The sequence below is a fragment of the Nycticebus coucang genome, chromosome 10 (genome assembly GCF_027406575.1).
Source record: "Nycticebus coucang isolate mNycCou1 chromosome 10, mNycCou1.pri, whole genome shotgun sequence".
Lineage (NCBI taxonomy): Eukaryota > Metazoa > Chordata > Mammalia > Primates > Lorisidae > Nycticebus > Nycticebus coucang.
Genome location: NC_069789.1, coordinates 18,914,211 through 18,933,102, shown reverse-complemented (window position 1 = coordinate 18,933,102; position 18,892 = coordinate 18,914,211). Strand labels below are relative to the sequence as shown.

Here is an 18,892-nt window from a genome sequence, read left to right as displayed (position 1 = left end):
TGTAGGTGATTGCCAAAAGGCAACAGAAAACGTAAAAAAGTAAACCTATTTCAGTTGTTGATCTTTTTTTCCTCTCTCCTCTGTTGCTGTTTTCTTTGAGAAGCCAGTTCATTTATCAGTTACTCTCCTTGCAGTTTTCACGCTGCTATGTATGGAAATCTGTAAGAAGATTCACTAGTGTATAAATCTAATGTACTTTGTGCTAAATAAAGTATTTCAGCATCTAGTTGGGGCATGACATTGTATGATACTTGAGGGCTTGCTGAATAAATATATAGATTGACCTTCTGAGGTAAATGTATACTTAATTGGAACAGTGGATAACCTTATTTGAAAAGATGTACAGGTAAGGTGCTCCATGTCTTGTTACACTTTATGTGCCAAGAATCTAATTTTCACAGATGTATCAAAATCTATCCTAATGTTTTTATTCCTAAAACATTATTTGTGCTCCACAGCAAAAATCTTCAATGATTCTGAGTTTGACATTTGCGATTGTCAAGAATCTGCTGTTCTTTTACTCTCTTTTTGGTATTTTATCCAAAGGGTTAGAAGTCAGGCTGCCTGAGTTACATGTGGGGTCCACTCCTTACCAGGGCTGTGACCTTGAGGAAGTTACTTATCATATCTGATTTTTCATTTTCTTATCTATGAAATGATAAAAAATAATTGTACCAGATTGACAGGATTGTTTTGGAGATTAAATACCTAAGAAAGATAATACTTAACAGAGCCATATGTCTGGCTTAACCTGTGATTGACTCAAATCTGGGTTTACGTTCTGTTCTGCTCCTTACTAGCTGTTTGGCTTGATATTGGGCTTTCTAAACCTTAGCTTTCTTATTGTTAAAATGGACATGATAGAACATAAGCTTGGGTTCAAATTATCATTCTGCTGCTGCTTAGTGTGTGAATTTGAGCAAGTTTCAGCTTCTTTGTTTGTAAAACAGAGATAATTAAAGTATCTCCCTTTTAGAGTGAATGGGAAGACTAAATAAATGAATCTATTAAAGTACTCTCAGTGCTTGGCATGTAGAAAACACTCAGTAAGAATTAGCCATTTTTTTCCCCCAGCCCTATCTCTTAAAATCTCTCCATTCCACCCCACCTCCCCTTGCCCCAAAGTGAAATGGTCATGTCTGTCTAGGCATCCTTGATTCCATTTAGCTAGAATTAATTCTCTTCTCCCTTGCCCTTATACCATTCTGTATTTACTATTAGTATTGTAACATTCTGTAGTCAGTGTTATAGCACTTTTGAATTCAGCCTTTTACTTGGTTGTTGGAACATATATTTTACTTCTGCCCCTAGATCATGAGCTTTGGAGGACATGGATTTTTGTTTTGTTTATTCATCTTGGATTTTCTTATTGTACCTAGCAGAGTCCCTGGCATTTGGTTAATGTCCTCATATATCATAAACTGGTATGCGTATTTCTATTTCAACCAGCATTACATTGTCTACCTCACTACGCATTTTAAATGTTTTTTGATAATGAAAACAATATATAATCCACCTGTAATCCTCCTTAGCAACAAGCACATTAACATTTAATACATATTTCTGTAGATGTTTTTCCTATGTATATGGGCTCATTTTTCCAAAGTTCTACTTAAGATTTGATGTGTATATATATGTATATATATATGGTCAGAACCTTTAATTTCTACCTAATTATGTTTTATTTAGCAGCTTGATTTCTGTCTTACATTTGTAAATAGGAAATCATCCTTAGTTGACTTTCTCTTTAATGATATTTACACATAACTTTTAGTTGGATCACAAGACTTCAGACAGTAAAAACTGATACCTTATTTTACTCTTATATTGACTTTTTAAAAATCAAAACAGATATACCAAAACTTTTGTATCTCTATGTCAGTGTTCCTTTAACTTTTGTCAAATAATTGTATGTGGGTGCATTTGTGGTTATGGTACATAACCATACTTTACCATACATAGCCTGTCTTATTAAAAAAATGACAGGTTATTATTTTCTTGCTCTGGTCTTCTGGTCTCTGAAAATGCCCTTAGAAATAAAAGGTCTCCTCTCCCAAATGAGGCTTCTGTTTTGTAGGTCTTGATGCTGAACGACATTACTCTGCACTTCAGTATCACCTGTGATTATTAATGTATTTTTTATTTTGTTTCATTAGCAAGAACTTGGTCCAAAAACTATACCTTACTGCTCACTGATGGCAGGGGCTTATTCGATGTTTGTTTATTTAACGTGTCCTGAGCTTTTCCAGTTTCTGCACAATTTCACTTTAAACATGTTTAGTCAAGAAAGTTTCACTGTTGGAAGGATCCACTTTTAATTTAATAGGTACTTTGAATATTTAAATAAATTTTTTTATTATTAACTATCAAGGGAGACTTATTTCTAAACACTAGAGTTAATTACTCTAGGTGACAATATGTAAATTAGTTATTAGCATTTATGTTTATGAGAAATGTCAGAAATGTGCAACTAAAAACTGTAAGCCAATTTGGATAATTTGGAAAGAGCTTTACTTTGATTTATTATTAACCTAATTTTCTTTTGAACACATTGAAAGATGATTTGTTTTGAGACAGATTTAAACTTTCATTTCTTACTTATGTTTTGTCTTTGTTCCTTTTAGATGACAACTAACAGAAATTCAGGGTAGAGGTCTATAGCAGGAGCATGTGGGCATGGTGGTAGTCTTGTGTAAGTGCTGAGAGTGCCAGCTATGTTTCAGAAGACATTATTCTTATTTTTCCTCTTATCAATTGTGTGATTTCATGCAAGTCACCTTACTTCTTCAGACCTCAGTATTATCATCTGTAAGTAGGGATAACCATTTTTATTTTGTAGCATTAGTAGTTGAAGTCCAAAGAGAGTAAGATACTTGCCCAAGGTCATCTAGATAGTAAGTGATAAAATTTAGAATTTTCATGAGGTCCTGCTGTATCCCAGTCTTTTGCCTTTCCATGGCAATATGCTGCCTGCCATAGTACACATAAGAGTGCCGTGAAGTGGAATTAGGATTAAGCCTGTGATACCATGTTCAGCTCCAGTAGAGAGGGCGTGGTGAGTTGTGGAAAGAATGCGTGGAACCTTCCACATCCTTCAAGACCCCTCACACAGCCTCACACATGCAGGGCACCATTATGTGTGATTTTTCAGGTCTGACAAATGCTGTGAGGATGGACAGCCCTTTCCTCACTTGCAGACAAAAAGCTTTAGCATTACGGTTGTAGCTTTCTGTTTCCTTTCCTTTTATTTTAGCCAGACATATTCTTTTTCCCCTTATTCTTTTTAAAATCTAGCCTTAGAGACTTCCTTTGGTAAGAACCACTTTATCTTAACTACTATAACTCTAATTAAAATGGGATTATCTATTAAGGGCTAGCAAGCACTAGACAAATAATAAGCACTCAACACATACTAGCCATTATTATAACAGCTAGTTGGTGACTTGTCTATTTTAGTGTTTCTTACATTTCTTTTTTTATTTTTGAACAATACTTTCCTAAGATTTTATTATGAAAAATTTAAAACATACTGAACTCATTTTGCTGTGTGCAACCATGACTGCCATTTGGATTCTGCCACATTACCGTTCTATTATACTTGCCTTATCACATGTCTATCCATTTGTCCATCCTTTTATTGATCTCCTATCCCACTTTCTTGAGGCATATCAAAGGAAACTATGAATTAGTCCGTTTCTTCCTAAATATTTCACCTTGCTTCATAAATGACATTTGGCTAGGCACAGTGGCTCACGCCTACTCCCAGTACTTTGGGAGGCTGAGGTGGGAGGAATGTTTGAGGCCAGGAGTGTGAGGTCAGCCAGAGCAAGAGCAGGACCCTGTCTATACAAAAAACAAGAAAAATTCGCCAGGTGTAGTGGTGCACACCTGCAATCCCAGCTACTTGGGAATCTGAGGAAGGAGGATCACTTGAGCCCAGCAGTTTGAGGCTACAGTGAGCTATAATTGCCTGGGGTGACAGAGCAAAACCCTGTCTCTAAAATAAGTAAATAAACAAATACATGAATATATGACTTTTTAAATATTTATATCCATTTATTACCAGTGTTTTTTAGCATTTTACATAGATCAAATTACAAAGAATGAATACAAATACATTTTTTTAATACATGACATTTTGATAAAAATTAAAATACTGTACATTTTAAAGAAAGTTGCTACAGAAGCTCTGGCTATGGCCGCACTGACAAGGCAACTTGCATCGTTCCCCTCTCCATCCTACCCTTTCACCTAAGAAACAGGATTTCCTGAGATCTAAGACATGAAGGTGCGATTGGTTGTTGAGGTTTGAGAAACTAGGATCATAAGGCCTTGCACTTCTTCAACCACCCTTCCTTCTCTCCCCACTTCTAACATGTAAGATGCTTTGTGCAAATTATGGTCAGGTGGCCTGCCCAAAGAGGCATACTCTTTTTCTGGTCCGTTTGACCCTGTCAGTTGGAGCTCAGCACCCAGTGCAGCCTCATACAGCAGGTCTTGCCTGTTCTGCTTGGCTGTTGTTGTTTTGTTGGACTGTCTGGCATGTTGCTATTCTCAAGATGTCATCTCTCACCCCTCAGTCCTAGCATTCATATTCATTTTCTTTGTTGGAAAGACTTTCTCTTGTTATTGAAAGCACATGGACTATGCTTTCCTTCTTCCCTTTGACTCCTAGAACCTTGGTATCTGGCCTTGCCACTTCTGGGAGCCTTATTCATTCTCTCATTGAGATGCCTGATCCTTTGTGCTGTCTCATTTGCTGTCTCATTTGAATGTTCCACTTCCTCCCTCCTGCCCCCGTAGGCCTGAGGCAGAGTGAGGTTTCCCTCTACAGGGGGATACTTAAAAAGCATCCCTGGGCCTCCAAAAGAAGTGGAGACCCAGACCTTCCAGATTTGGGCTGAGTGGCATCCCATGCAGTTGTTCTTAAAATTTTCCTGCTCTAGATGGCTCTTTGGACTATGTGTGCAAAGGTCTGGGCCAGGTTGAGGAGTCTGCTTTCCTCGTCTGAGCATGTTTACTAGGAAAAGCCCTCATTGTTGCTGGGGCAGGCTTATTCAGTCTTTTCAAGTTGATGCCTCCTTCTTTGAGTGATGATCGCCACCTTTTCTGCAAAATTCCTCCCATTTATCCTCATCTTCTGCTTTAGAGGCATACTCCACGTCTGTGGGCAGGATCTATGTTCCCAAGTTGTGTTTTTGTGTTTGTGACAAAAGAACCAGCACTTGCCTTTGCTGGGGCACTGACCTCTGGTGCATCTTCCAAATATAGAGCTGTTTTTCTTAACAGTTCACAATTTTGTGACAAATTTTCTGACGGTTGAATGTATGTCTCCTGCTCCACTCCCAATTTTCTTCGGGCTTTTTGAGATTTCTCTCCCATAGAATAATCAAAGTTTCAGTCATTCAGTAATTTCCATGGGCAGTCAGGGACATGAGGCTGGCACAGTTTCTTCCCCCACTCCCTCTTTCCCTCACATATTGGCTGATGTTTCTGACACCTTTAGAGCCTTAGAGAGCAGGGACGATCTTGGTTGACTGGCTCCGTGGTGAGCTGGCCTTGGGCTCTCAGAGCGTGGCATGCATTCCTAGCTGACTCTGACGAGCTACCTTCACACAGCCCCAGAGACCCAGTTCTCTTTGCCAGCTCTGTCTCACTCGGTTTCCTTGAGGAGTGCTGCGGCCTGGTGGCTTACTCCTTTCACCTCCGGCTCCCTTTTGCTCCACAGCCATTTCACGCATTACCTGCAGCAATTCAGTACAGATTCTCACACATGTAGCTATGTGAGTGCTCACTGTTCTTTACCCCACTGCCCTGTGGGTGGGTAGGCCAAGCTCCACAGAGCAGCTTCTCCTTTCTGCCTCCATTAGAGCAGCCAACCGGCCAGCCTTAATCACACAGCAGGCTATTGTGCCCTTTTCCCCAACCAAATGGTAGGGGGACTCATATCAAGTCTGCGATTGGTCCCAAAGAAGCCCTTCTTTCTTGACTGGGGAGGGGTTGAGACAATAGTCTTCTTCAAAAACCTTTATTCTGTCAGGAGGGATGGGGAACCCAGGAGGTGGAAATTCCTGTGTGCAGGAAAACTGGGATTTCATGTCTTTCTCCTGTGGGTTGAGAAATCCCATACTATTTAGCCATAAGAAACGATAGACATTTTATATCTTTTGTGTTTACCTGGATAGAGTTGAAACACATTCTTCCCAGTAAAGTATCACAAGAATGGGAAAAAAAGTACCCAAGGTACTCAATGCTAGTACCAAACCAATATATAAACAACTATAAGCCTACATGAAAGAAAAAACACAAGTATAGTCTATCGAGGGGCAGGGAAGGAGGGAAAAGAGGCAGAGTGATTGTCGGGGTCTCACCTGATGTGTGTAGTGTGAGGGTATTTAGCAGGTCTCCTGGTTCTTCTACAACCTGAACTTTACCTTGAAATAAAGATAATGCAACCTAAACATTTGTGCCCTCATGTCATTCTGAAGAAAAGAAAAATCCTCATTCTGGATTCTATTCCGGCCTCATCTTGGGTAAGGGCTTTAGGGTCATGTAACTCATTTTCTAGTTTACCTGGGTAACTATGGTAACTTTCTCCAAAAGTTTTGAGAAAGACTGTTATGGTCCATTATTTTACTCCCAAGAAGCACATTTGACAGTGTCCTTTCTGTTGTTTTTTTTTTTTTTTTTTTTTTGGCAGTGTCCTTTCTGATTAACCTGGGCAAGTTTCAAATTGCTCTGCTTATAGCACTTATCAGTGTTGCTGGAAGGGCTTAATTTGTTTTTGTCCCTGCAGATTTTACATTTCTTGATTTTTATGTATCTCAAAACTTTCATAGTGACTCACATATTTAGAAATTTCTGTCTACCCAGAAATTGTACTAGAATATATGATTTATCTTACGTTCATTTCTTGGTCAAAACTTCCCCCAAAAATTTCATCGTAGGAACATGGAATCATTTGCATACACACGGGTCTTGTTTTCCCTCTTCACAGAACATGTTGGAGATCATGACACAAAGAGCTTCCTCACTGTTTGTGTCTTCATAGATTCTGATATGTACATAAAGGTACCGTATGTGACCATTTCCCTACTGAATGGTATTTAGGTTTTCAGATGATTTCTAATCTAACGCTAATAATATTAGGATGTTTGAATTACATTTCATTCAGTAGTTGAACACATATGTTATCAGTCAGTTTGTGTTAGTTGGTGCTGAAGTAACAAACAACCTCAAAATGTCTTTGCTTTTACCAAGTTTTTTTTTTTTTTTTTGAGACAGAATCTCACTGTATCGCCCTTGGTAGAGTGCAGTAGCATCACGGCTCACAGCAACCTCCAGCTCTTGGGCTTAAGTGATTCTCTTGCCTCAGCCTACCGAGCATCTGGGACAATAGGCGCCCGCCACAATGCCCGGCTATTTTTCTGAGACAGGTCTCACTCTTGCTCAGGCTGGTTTCCAACCTGGCAATCCACCTGTCTCGGCCTCCCAAGTGCTGGGAGTATAGGTGTGAGTTGTTTTTTATTTATACTGCCCGTAGGGTGTGGTCAGTGAGGCGGGGGATACTGTCAGCAGGGCGTCCTGCTCATTCAAAGGCACTTAGGAAGACAGGCTAACTGAGCCTCTATTGTGGAGTGGGGCTCCCATTATCCTCACCCTGTGACCCTGGCTAATTATTGCCAGTTTCCATGGCAGAGGGAGAGAGAGCATGGGCGTCATGCACTGATTCTCAAGGCTCCTGTCTGCAAATAGAAACTTATCTTTTCCACTTAGTCTTTCTCACTGAAAGTTGCATGGTCCTACCTAACTTGAAAGGGGCGGGAGGGTGCATTTCTACTGCATCGTGGGACAAACTGGACATATTTGTTGAACAGCACTTACGTCTATGACAACACGCTGAGTGCCAGATGCTCTGCTGGATATTAGGAAAACAACAGGACAACAAGATAGACTGATGTCTCCGCCCATGAAGTTAGCAGTTAGAGAGAAACAGAACAGAATAATAGTGACAGTTGTTACTATAAGGGGATCTAAAGGCATGTTATAGTAAAGAATCCTGGCTTCCCAGAGGAGGTAGTAACTTCTAATCGGAGACTTAGATGACCTGGGGTTAGCCAAGCAAAGATGTGTAGGGGAGGCATAGCATCTTCAGCAAGGGGAACAGAGTAAATTAAAGCTCTAAGGCATGAGAGAGGGAGAGTCAGGCCAGTTTGAGGCCTTAAAATTTCAGTGTGGTTGGATCAGGCAGAGGGAGGTGGCATTGAGGGAAGAAAATGAGAAAGCTTATGAATGGCCTTTCAGCCAATTTAACTTTGCTTATCTTGCAGACATAGGCAAATTTCTGTCTTTTTTTTTTTTTTGAGACAGAGCCTCAAGCTGTCACCCTGGGTAGAGTGCCATAGCGTCACAGGTCACAGCAACCTCCAACTCCTAGGCTTAAGTGATTCTCTTAGCTCAGCCTCCCAAGTAGGTGGGAATACAGGCGCCTGCCACAATGCCCAGCTATTTTTTGGTTGTAGTTGTCGTTGTTTGGCAGGTCCGGGCTGGATTCGAACCCACCAGCTCTGGTGTATGTGGCTGGTGCCTTAGCCACTTCAACTACAGGTGCCAAGCTGGCAAATTTATGTCTTAGAAAATTTTTAGCTTCCAGTAGGAGAATAGACAGGAGAAATAGTACAAGAAGGATGACATAGGTTTGTACTCAAGTCTTACCCTGCATTAAAAAACTTTTTCAGTATTTCAGTAGACTTTGAACTTCCCGTGGCTATCACACTGCCTGAGTTTAGCATTTCTGCAAGTTCTGTGTCTGATTGTTTATGATGCCTCATGTTGTTCTGGACCACTTTTCCAGATTATTTTTGGCTTGGGTAAGGCTGGAGGGTGGGTGGTCTGGAAATGTGGCTTCAGGGAAGGGATGAAAGGGCAGGGCATGGGCTAGAACAAATTTGGACAATTAGTGTCAGTCTTATTTTGAGGTAATGAAAAGTAAGTAATTCAATTACAGAATATTCCTCTAGCTCTTTCTTACAGTAGTTTTGAACTAGATTTGCTCCTACCAATGCCATTTTTCATCAAGCCTGTGTTACTTTACTTTTACCTCCCTGGAAGCTGGATCATTCTGTGATTTTTATAATTAGTTGTACACCTGCCTTTTTATTCATTCATCTTAGTGTGTACCAGGTTGAGTTCATGGTAGTACACGTCCATCCTGCCCTCATAAAGCTGTCAGGAGGACAATTATAAGAGAAATGGAAAAGCTTTACAAGTTGTGATCAGTTCTGTAGCAGAAATAAGAGAGGGGCTCTTTCGACAGGATCATCAGGGAAGGTTTATCTGAATGGGTGGCCTTTCAGCTGAAATCTCAAAGATGAGAAGAGGTTGGCTAGGCTATGAATTTGGGGAAGAGCCTTCCAGGCCCAAGGGAAGAACTCAGAGGTGAGGAGGCCTGGTATGTTCTAAAAACTGCTGAAAGGCCAAGTAGGCAAGGGTGAAGATGACATGGAAGGTAGAGGGCAGTGGGGTAAGTTTGGAGAAGTTGCCAGGGCCAGGTGGCCATATGGGCATTATAGGAATTTGGATTTGATTCTCAGTACAGTGAAACACACTAACGTTTTGTTGTTGTTTTTGTTCGTGTTTTACCATGTTTGAAGTATGATATGAATTACTTTTTTATCCCCTAGTTTTTATTTTGAAAAGTTTCTAACCTACAGAAAAGTTTCAAGAATAGTTTAATGAACACAACGCTCTTTATTTAGAATGGCTAGTTCTTAGCCTTGTCCCACATCATCACTCTCTTTACATACTTACAAATTTTTTTATTTTGCTGTATCATTTCAGAGTAAGTTGAACACATGCAAGTACTTGTCCTCTGACATCTTTAGCACATGTCTCCCTCATGATTATCACATTCAGAAAAGTTATCATTGAAGCCACGCTATTGTCTGATACATAGTTCCTGTTCCCCAGTCATCCCAATAATGCCCTATCTAGCTGGGGGCCTTTTATTTTGTTTTTTCTGGATCGCAGATTTAATCAAGGGTTAAATATGGCTTTTAGTTGCCACATCTTTTGCTTATCATTTTTCTAGAATGAGCCTTTCTGTTTTCTTTCGTGGCATTGAGTTTTTTTTTTTTGCACATTTCTTAATTTCAGTTTTTCTGTTTGTTTCCTTGAGATTGGGCATGATTGCGCAGTTTTTGGCATGACTACTATTATGTAAGTGTTGTGTCCTTGTCATACATTACGTCAGGGGGATGTGGTGTCATCTTCCTACCCCTCTCCCACCTCCGTTATTGGTGTTATTCAGTGTGGTCCTTGGTTAAGGGGGTGTCGGCCAGATTTCTCTATTAAAAAGGTGCCTATATCCCCCTTTGTATTTAATAAGTAATCTGTGGAATGAAACCTGCAGATTGTATATATCGTGTTCCACAAAATCTTTCCTTCAGTAGTTGTAGCATAAATTGATGCTTTTGCCTGAAATAATTTTTATACTGGTGGTTGCAAAATGATGATTTGTTTGTTTGTTTGGGATGAAGTTTTGCTGTGTTGCCCAGGCTCACGGGATCCTCCTTCTGAGTAGTTGAGACTACAGTTAAAGAGTGTCTCCATGCCCAGCAGCAAAGTGGTTATTTTCTACTAATTTTCATTCAACTTTATTAATTGGTGTTCTTTTATAACAAAAGAACTTACCTTTTTCTCCTGTCCCCATAGTTTTGTTATGCTTGTTAGGTGAGGTCTGATGTATTTGTTTCTTTTTTTATTCATTAGGTCTAATCTCTTCCTGTCATCATTCTTTTTGATGTTCAAATTATCCAAAATTTGGCAAATGGGACCTTGTTCACTCAGGTCTTCAGTGTTTTGGACATGACTCCATCAGTTCATATGCACTTTTTTGCTGTCTTTCCCAATAAGACATTCCTGGCTTAATTTGTGCTTTCCCTGCCCTCGCCTGGAAGAATTAGTCATTCTTTTGGTGGGAAATGTCATTTGGAATCTCAAATTCAGGGTGGCTAAGAGTTGTGTTCCTTGCTACTGGATTGTCTTTGCCTCCGGGCTCTTTCAGTAGACAGAGCTGGGAGATTGATTAATCTATCGATTGAATAATTGATTAATCAAGTGAGAGTTTATTCTCAGACCTCCGATCTCATTCAAATTACCAGACTCTTCCTCCCCTCCACCCACTGCACATTTGTGCCTCACTTCTCCCACGGTGAGCGAATCAGTGTCATGTGCTCAATCCTAAAATAAACACAGGAATTGTTACTCCCATAACACCCTTATAGACAAACCTTTAAGTAAAGTTCAAGAGTGCCTACAAGTTATTATTTTTTTTTTAGAATCCATCCTGGCAGTAATGTGCTGCCAGAGGATTGTGTTGTAAAGGTATTTGTATAATTCTTTTCTTGTGCTTTGGTTCTTTGTGGCTATGCCTTCAGTTTGATATGCAGTTAGATTCACCTGTGGTTGGGTAATTTTAGCTTTTTCCTTCATTCTTGGTGTAATAATTGTTGGAGGAATGAAACCCCAGCACGTCTCCCATATAAAACATATAAAAAGATACGCTGAATTACTTTATCAAATGGTTTCTCTGACTGCTGGATGGAAAGTAGATCAGAGGAAGAACAAAAATAGAAATGGGAGTTTCAGAGGCTATTTTAATCATCTAGCCAAGAGTTGGTGGTGGCAGTAAAGATGGGGAAATGTGGACAGGTTTTGAAAGATTTAGTAATAAGTTCATGTAGGGGGTGGAGGAGTGAAGATGAGGAGGAATCAAAGGTAATATCTGATTATCTGGGTTGAGCAAGAGTTGTCTGGGGTGCCACTGACTGTGATGGAGAGAGGACAGCTGGTGGGATGTGTGGAAACCAAACACCTGGGTTTACATGTGTTAGTCTGGAGTTTCCTTTAGATGCCCAAGTGCAGATGTGAGTAGACAGCTGCATAGAGGGGTGGGAGCTCACAGGAGCAATCTCAGCTAGAGATACGCTTTGGAGATCATCAGTGGAGAGGTTATCTTTCCTGCCAGGGACTGAGTGAGAGCTCCAAGAGAGAATGGGTAGTGAGGCACCTGGAGTCTGCACACAGAGGCAGAGAACAGAGGAGGGGTCGTGAGGAAGAGCCAGCGGAGCACGTGTCTGAGAAACAGAAGCAGAGCATTTCAATGGAAAGCAGCTACATTGCCTGCTGCTGAGAAAAGAGGAATTGTAGTTTTGTTTTTTTGTCTTTAGAGATGTTGGTAAGAACACTGTCAGTAGAAGCCAGACTTCTGTGGGCTTCAAAGGCAATGGGAGGTGAGGAAATGAAAACAGTAGGTGAAGACTGTTCTTTTAAGCAGGGACCAGAAAAATGGCAAAATATGTACAAAGAGGTTTAGAGTCAGGGAGGCTTATCTCTCCCTCAAGGCTAGAGAATCCTCGAGTATGGGGCTGTGATTTGAATTTCTCCCTGGTCCCTGGTGTAGGGCTTCACACACCGTGGATCACACACCATGGATAATCAGATTGCTTTTTCTGTTAATGGAATCCAACACAGTTAAGGAGACTCAGTTTTGGTGGTGCATGGAGCAGACTGTGTTTCAGTAGACTCATCAGTGTGTTGTGTTAGAATCCAGATCTTCAGAAATAGAGCTTAAAAACCCAGACATTGCTCCTTGTATCAGCTTGCTTTGAAGTTCAAATTGCCATTTCTCCCAAGCAAGTATTTATGTAGCAATTACATATTTCTTTCTGGTACTTATGTAACAATTGTAATTTTTTTTTTCTATTACAGGAAACTTAGACTTTAAAAAAATTATAGACCATTGGGCGGTGCCTGTGGCTCAAAGGAGTAGGGCGCTGGCCCTAAATATTGAGGTGGCGGGTTCAAACCCAGCCAGAGCCAAAAACTACAAAAAAAAAAATATAAATAAATAAATAAAATAAAATGGTAGACCATTTTATCAAACAAAAATGATTTTTACCTCATTTATTGTTATTGATTGATCTTAAATGTAGAAAGGAAATATAGATGTTTTAGACTGTGAGGGACCTTAAGAATTTTCTAGTCTTATCTCTTATTTTCTGATATGAATATTTCTATTGGGTTATGGATGTGTTTTAGTGCCTTCACCCAAATCTTTGCCACCTCAGAAGAAATGCTAGAGCACTGGTACTTGTATTACATTGGTCTTCCTTGTCTTCTGTTAACTTAGTTCTGCTTTCAAGACTATAACTAGATACTTAATAATCAGGGAGGCAGAAAAATTCCTGAATATAAGAAATATCTCTGAGCAATCCTTGAAACAAATATTTCACCCAGCAAACAGTTATCTGGCTTATTTCATAATTATGTGTCAAAACTCCCATTGCCAATGCGAGAGATAAAAGATTTGCTCTGTGGTGCTCCACCCCATCTTAAAACACCATAGTCAAATTTATTGTTCCCCAGTATTGATGAATGACGGTAGGTGATGATGATAATGAGAGACTTTAGCATTTGAAAGTGCCGAATCCTAGCCACTACACCACCAGGGAATTTGGGAGACTTTAGCATTTGAGTGCCCATCTACCAGACAATGTATTAATTTTTTTATAGTTTAATAAACTGTAAAAATCCTGTCAAGAACTATTAATCCCATTTCACAGAAGAAACAGAAATTTGCAAAGGCGAAATAACTTCCAAAGTTTGCACAATTTGCTAAATTGTGAAAAGACATAGAACGCAAAATTACTATCATAAATATTTATTCACTAATATCTTTGATGAACTGTTGCTGATTACTAGGTTGGATGTTAAGGGTGCGGTGGAGGAGAAGACAAGCCTGGCTTCTGTCCTCCTGGGACTTACTGTTTTTACACGCCTCTTACAAATAAACTAGAATCCATGCGGAGAATGTGACCACCATAAAAGTGGCAAGACATTTATCAAAGAAATATATATAGCTAATAAACATGTGAAAAATTTTTTTACCAATGAAAGAAGTCTGTTAAAATAACATGATTTTGTATGTTTGGATAGCACAGATTTTAAAGGTAAAAACCCAGTGTGGTTGGAGTAGTCATTCTTAGAAATCCATAGGGTCACAGGTGAGTCACTGAAGTGCTGTTTGCTATAGAAGACCAGAAACAGGTGTCTGTTGATACAGAACTGGTTGAATGGCACACAGTGGTACATTCTAGGACATTCTGTGATGGAGAACTATACAGATGTACAAAAGGAGACGATTGACTGCTGTAGAGGGATCCCCGGAGAACACTGTTAAGTGAAAAAAGAAAAAAGCAGAAGATGCTTTCAGACTAAAAAGGGGGAGGCAAAGACAAAGTATATATGTAACCGCTTATGTTTCAGAAAGACAGCAAAAAGATGAATCAGAACACTAAAAAAAAGTGCAGTGGTGTGCAAGAAACACACGGTACACACAACTGAAGGATCACTCAGGCACACTGTCCAACATTCCTTCCATTATTCCTAATGATCGTAGACCTTTCTTTGGAAATGATTTTGGAGTTCCAATACTGGCATTGGAGAATAGAGGCAGTAGAGGCAGTATCAACATTTATATTATACTTTATTACACTTTACCATTTTTAAAGGGATTATAGAAAAATCAGAGTTTATGTAGCAATGTGTGCCTCTATATATATGATTCCATGATTCCATTAAGTGTCATGCAATTTCAAACCCCTTCTTGGTTTCCTCATTGCTGGTCTCGCTTCTTCGTCCATTTATCTATGGGATGAGCTTGTAAAATGTAGGTACCATCTTTTTTTTTTTTTTTTTGAGATAGAGTCTCACTCTGTCACCCTGGGTAGAGTTCTTTGGTGTCATAGCTCACAGCAACCTCAAACTCTTGGGCTTAAGTGATCCTCCTGCCTCAGCCTCCCCAGTAGCTGGCTCTACAGGTGCCCACCGCAACACCAGCCTAGTTTTTCTATTTTTAGTAGAGATGGGGGTCTCACATTTGCTCAAGCTGGTCTAAAACTCCTGAGCTCAAGCAATCAACCCACCTCAGCCTCCCAGTGTGCTAGGATTACAGGGGTGAGCCACTGTGCCCAGCCTCCATCTTTTTCTTCCATGCTTAAACAGCATTTGTGCTCTTCATCATGAAGATAAAATTCCTAAGCATAGTGTATAAGATCTTTCATGCCTTCCCACTCGCCTCCTAGTTTAGATTCCTCACGTCTATGATTCTGAAATAGTTGGTCTTCCAGGAAAAGCTTGTGCTTTTCATTTGCTGTTTCCTTCACCTCGCTTTGTCAGCATCCTTCACAGTTTTCACAGATGTTTGACTTCTCTGGGATAGTGTACTTAGTGTGTGACTCCCATCCCTCAACCCGAGTTAGGCACACCTCTGTTTACCTGAACAACAGCACTTGCTGCTCTGCTTTGGAATTGTCTACTCATTTACCTGTGCTTGACTTTGAACTTTATAAGTATAGGGACTATTTTTTTGTCTCTGTACATTTTTGGGCTAAGCAGTGGTTTTCAACAGGGGAGAAGGTTGATTCTGTGCCCTTCTCTGGGGACATTTAACACTGTCTGGAGACATTTTTTGTTGTTACACTGAATGAATTGTTCAGGGATTCTACTGAACATCCTATAGTGCATAGGATCGCCCTCCGCATAAAAAACTATCCGGCCAAGATATCAATAGTGCCAAGTTTGAGAAACCTGGGGCTATAGAAAAGTGACTTACATAACATTAATGGGAGAGGTCCACGATTTTAGAGACCTTTGCTGTACTGTGATACTACCTACTTGTGGGTATTATATTGAAGTAGGCACACTAACTCTAAATTGGGAGCAGTAAATATCCACAAGGTTTTGTTAGGAACATTTTTGGGTTTATACCAATGACGACATCATAGCTTTTAAATGCAATTTCACAAAGCATTAAAGGAACAGAGGCCTGAGATGCTGAACATCTTAACACAGTGAAAACTTGTTGGGCCCACAATGCCAATAGAACTTTTTTTGTTGTTGAAAAACACTGAATGGGATGGATCAAGAACCCAGTGAACAATACTTGGTAGCTTTGGCCTAGGGAAGAATTAAACTAAAGACACTTGTAGTTAGGTAAGAAAGAAAGGATTCTGAGAAATATACCAATATCTAAGTAGGATGCTAATATGCAGCCTGGCCAACAGGAGGAATGCAGACTCGCAGGTGAACTGGGGGCTTGCACAGGGACTCCTAGCCTAGTCTCCCAAGGACCCTCTCATGTTGAGCTCTGAGTACCTCCTTGCATGACTCATGCAGCACTACAGCTTCTGCTTGTTTGTTAATCAGAATGTATAAAGAGAAAGTTATTAATGCAACTCATTTTTGTCTCATCATTCCTTAAAAAGAGTTATTACTGATTTTAATCTTTTAATATAGTTGAATTTGAAGAATGCTTAAAGTTAAGAAATGTAATATTATACTTCATTACTTTTATTTCTGGACAGGGTTTAACTGTCACTGTGGCTAGAGTTCAGTAGCTTGATTATAGCTCACAGAAACCTCAAACTCCTGGACCCTAGCAATGTCCTGCCTCAGCTTCCTGAGCAGTGGGGAGTACAGGCGCTTGCTACCATGCCCAGCTAATTTTTTTGGTATTTCTTTAGAGACAGGGTCTTGCTCTGTTGCCCAGGCTGGTCTCAAATTCCTGGCCTCAAGTGATCCCCTCACCTCAGCCTCCCAGAGTGTTTGGATTGTAGATGTGAGCCACTGCTCCCCGTTCTACTTCCTTACATTTGACTATCAATTGATAAAGGTTTGAAATTTTATGACACTATGCATTTTCTATATTTGGATTTTAAGGTCATTTGCAAACACAAGTCAGAGAGCTGTCAGCCCCACACTGAGATCTGAGGCAAAGGTAGAGGACAGGAGCACTACAGTTATCTTAGGTGGAGCATGTTCTCCATAGCCACATAATGGCCCCCGTGAGGGCCTGTACTTCTCTGAGTTCAGTGAAATAGGAGTGGTGGGAAAGGAAGTAAAATGGCAGACTAGAGGCAGCTTTCAACAAAGGCTCCTGCCCAGAGGGAGAGATAATGGACAGAATGGACTCAGGTAGGGAGCTGAGCTAAGAAAGAAGATAGACAAGTGCACATTATCTCTGCTGAGGCAAGCTGCAACTCCAAGAAAACAAATTCCAGATACAAAGCCCATCACCAAGAGGATGAGAGATCCCTTCCCCCAAGTGGGAGGCTCACTGTGGGCTCTCTGCAAATGAACAAGGAACAAAAGATCTCTTATTTTATCTTATGGGAGAGAGCTGTTAAACACCAGGCCTTCTTCTCCAGGGAGGTCCCACGTGTGAGCCTATAGGCATTATCCTGCCCAGCATAAAATTGAAAAAGTATTATCTTCATAATTCTGAACTCCCAGTCCACCGTTCCCCCCTTGCCTGTTGGTCTGAAGGCCTGCCCCCCCCTGCAGACCACAGAGTGTTTGGGAATTCCCTGAGAGGCCTGGGCATTGTGTAGGCCGCTGACAGCAGCACAAAAACTGTGACTTGAGTGGAAACCTGGGGTCATGGGAAGAAAGGGATGTGTGAGAGAGAGACGTGTCACAACAGTGTGTGGTAGGTGGAGCTGCTGTCGCTGTAGGTCTGACTTTGGTGGTGTACTTTCCTGATTCCATTGTTCACTGGAGAGAGCAAGGCTCCAGCCCCTCGGGGTTGCTGGTGGCAGTGTGCAGTGGGGCAGAGGTGCTAACTGCACAGGAGAGAGAAAAGTGTCACGACAATATGCGGCAGGTAGAGGCACTGATGCCCCTGGTCTGAATTTGGTGGCATACTTTCCTGATTCTGTTGCTCACCGGAGGGACCTAGGCTCCAGGCTCTCAGGGTTGCTGGTGGCAGTGTGTGGTGGGGGCAGAGGTTCTGACTTCCTGGGCCTGATTTTGGCAGGTGCACCACCCTGACTCTGTTGTTCAGTCCATAGGGTTTTTGGAATAGAACTACCTGTAGATTCCTACTATTGGGCCTCTGACAACCCTTTGAATCCTCCCCGTTGAGAAGTGATTGTACTGCCTGGAACAATCAGATTAGAACTGTTGACCTGGGCTGTTCACTGGGGGATCCTCCAAGGTTGAACAGTGGTTGTTTGGTAGCAAGAGAGACTGATTTTCTCCTCCAGCTGTTGCTGCTGGGCTGCGGGGCACCTCAGTTGCTTGTATCTCTTCCCAGCTGAGATTTCAGCCTGATACTGGGACTCATTAGGATTGAATAGAGGCTGGCTGACTACAAGACAGAGCCAGATTGTGCTATCACACCAAGCAGGTCCTCAGAGTCTCTGGTTGCAGCTCTGAAAGGACCTTTGTAAAGCTCTAAGGGAAAAGCCACAATCACCAGCCCCACCTCATGGATAAAGGGCTGGTTAATTCCACTTTCTGGAGACAGTAATCCAATCTCAGCCTACCAGTCTTACTTACCAAATTGCAGAAAATACTCATGTGGCAGAACCAGCAGAAGAACTCTGGCAACATGAATAATCAGAGTAGATAAACTCCCCCAAGGAATGACAAAGGAGATGCAATAGAAGATGCCATTCATAGACAAATGGCTGAATTATCAGCCGTTTGAATGGCAAATAAGGTACTTGGAATGGAGGAAAAGATGTAAATAGAAATTCAAAGAGTTGTTCAATAGTTGTCTCAAGAAATTAATGAATTCAAAGACAAAAATCACCAAGGCCATGGACATAATGAGAAAAGATATAGCAGAGCTTGAGGAAATGAAAAAGTTATTTGAGGAGCTTTGAAATACAGTAGAATCCCTCAGTAATAGAGTTGAGCAGGCAGAAGAAAGGATCTCTGAAATTGAAGACAAAGCTTTTGAATGTTCCCAAGCATTCAAAGGGGTAGGAAAATTCAAAGCAAAAACAGATAATTCCCCGAGAGAGTTGTGGGATCATTCCAAAAG

At 40.8% G+C, this 18,892-nt stretch overlaps 1 protein-coding gene across 6 annotated transcripts in view; it reads left to right on the top strand.

Annotated features, from left to right (window-relative positions):
* Positions 1 to 18,892, top strand: part of PCNX2 (pecanex 2) — a 380,334-nt gene that overhangs the window by 692 nt on the left and 360,750 nt on the right. The window lies entirely within an intron of this gene.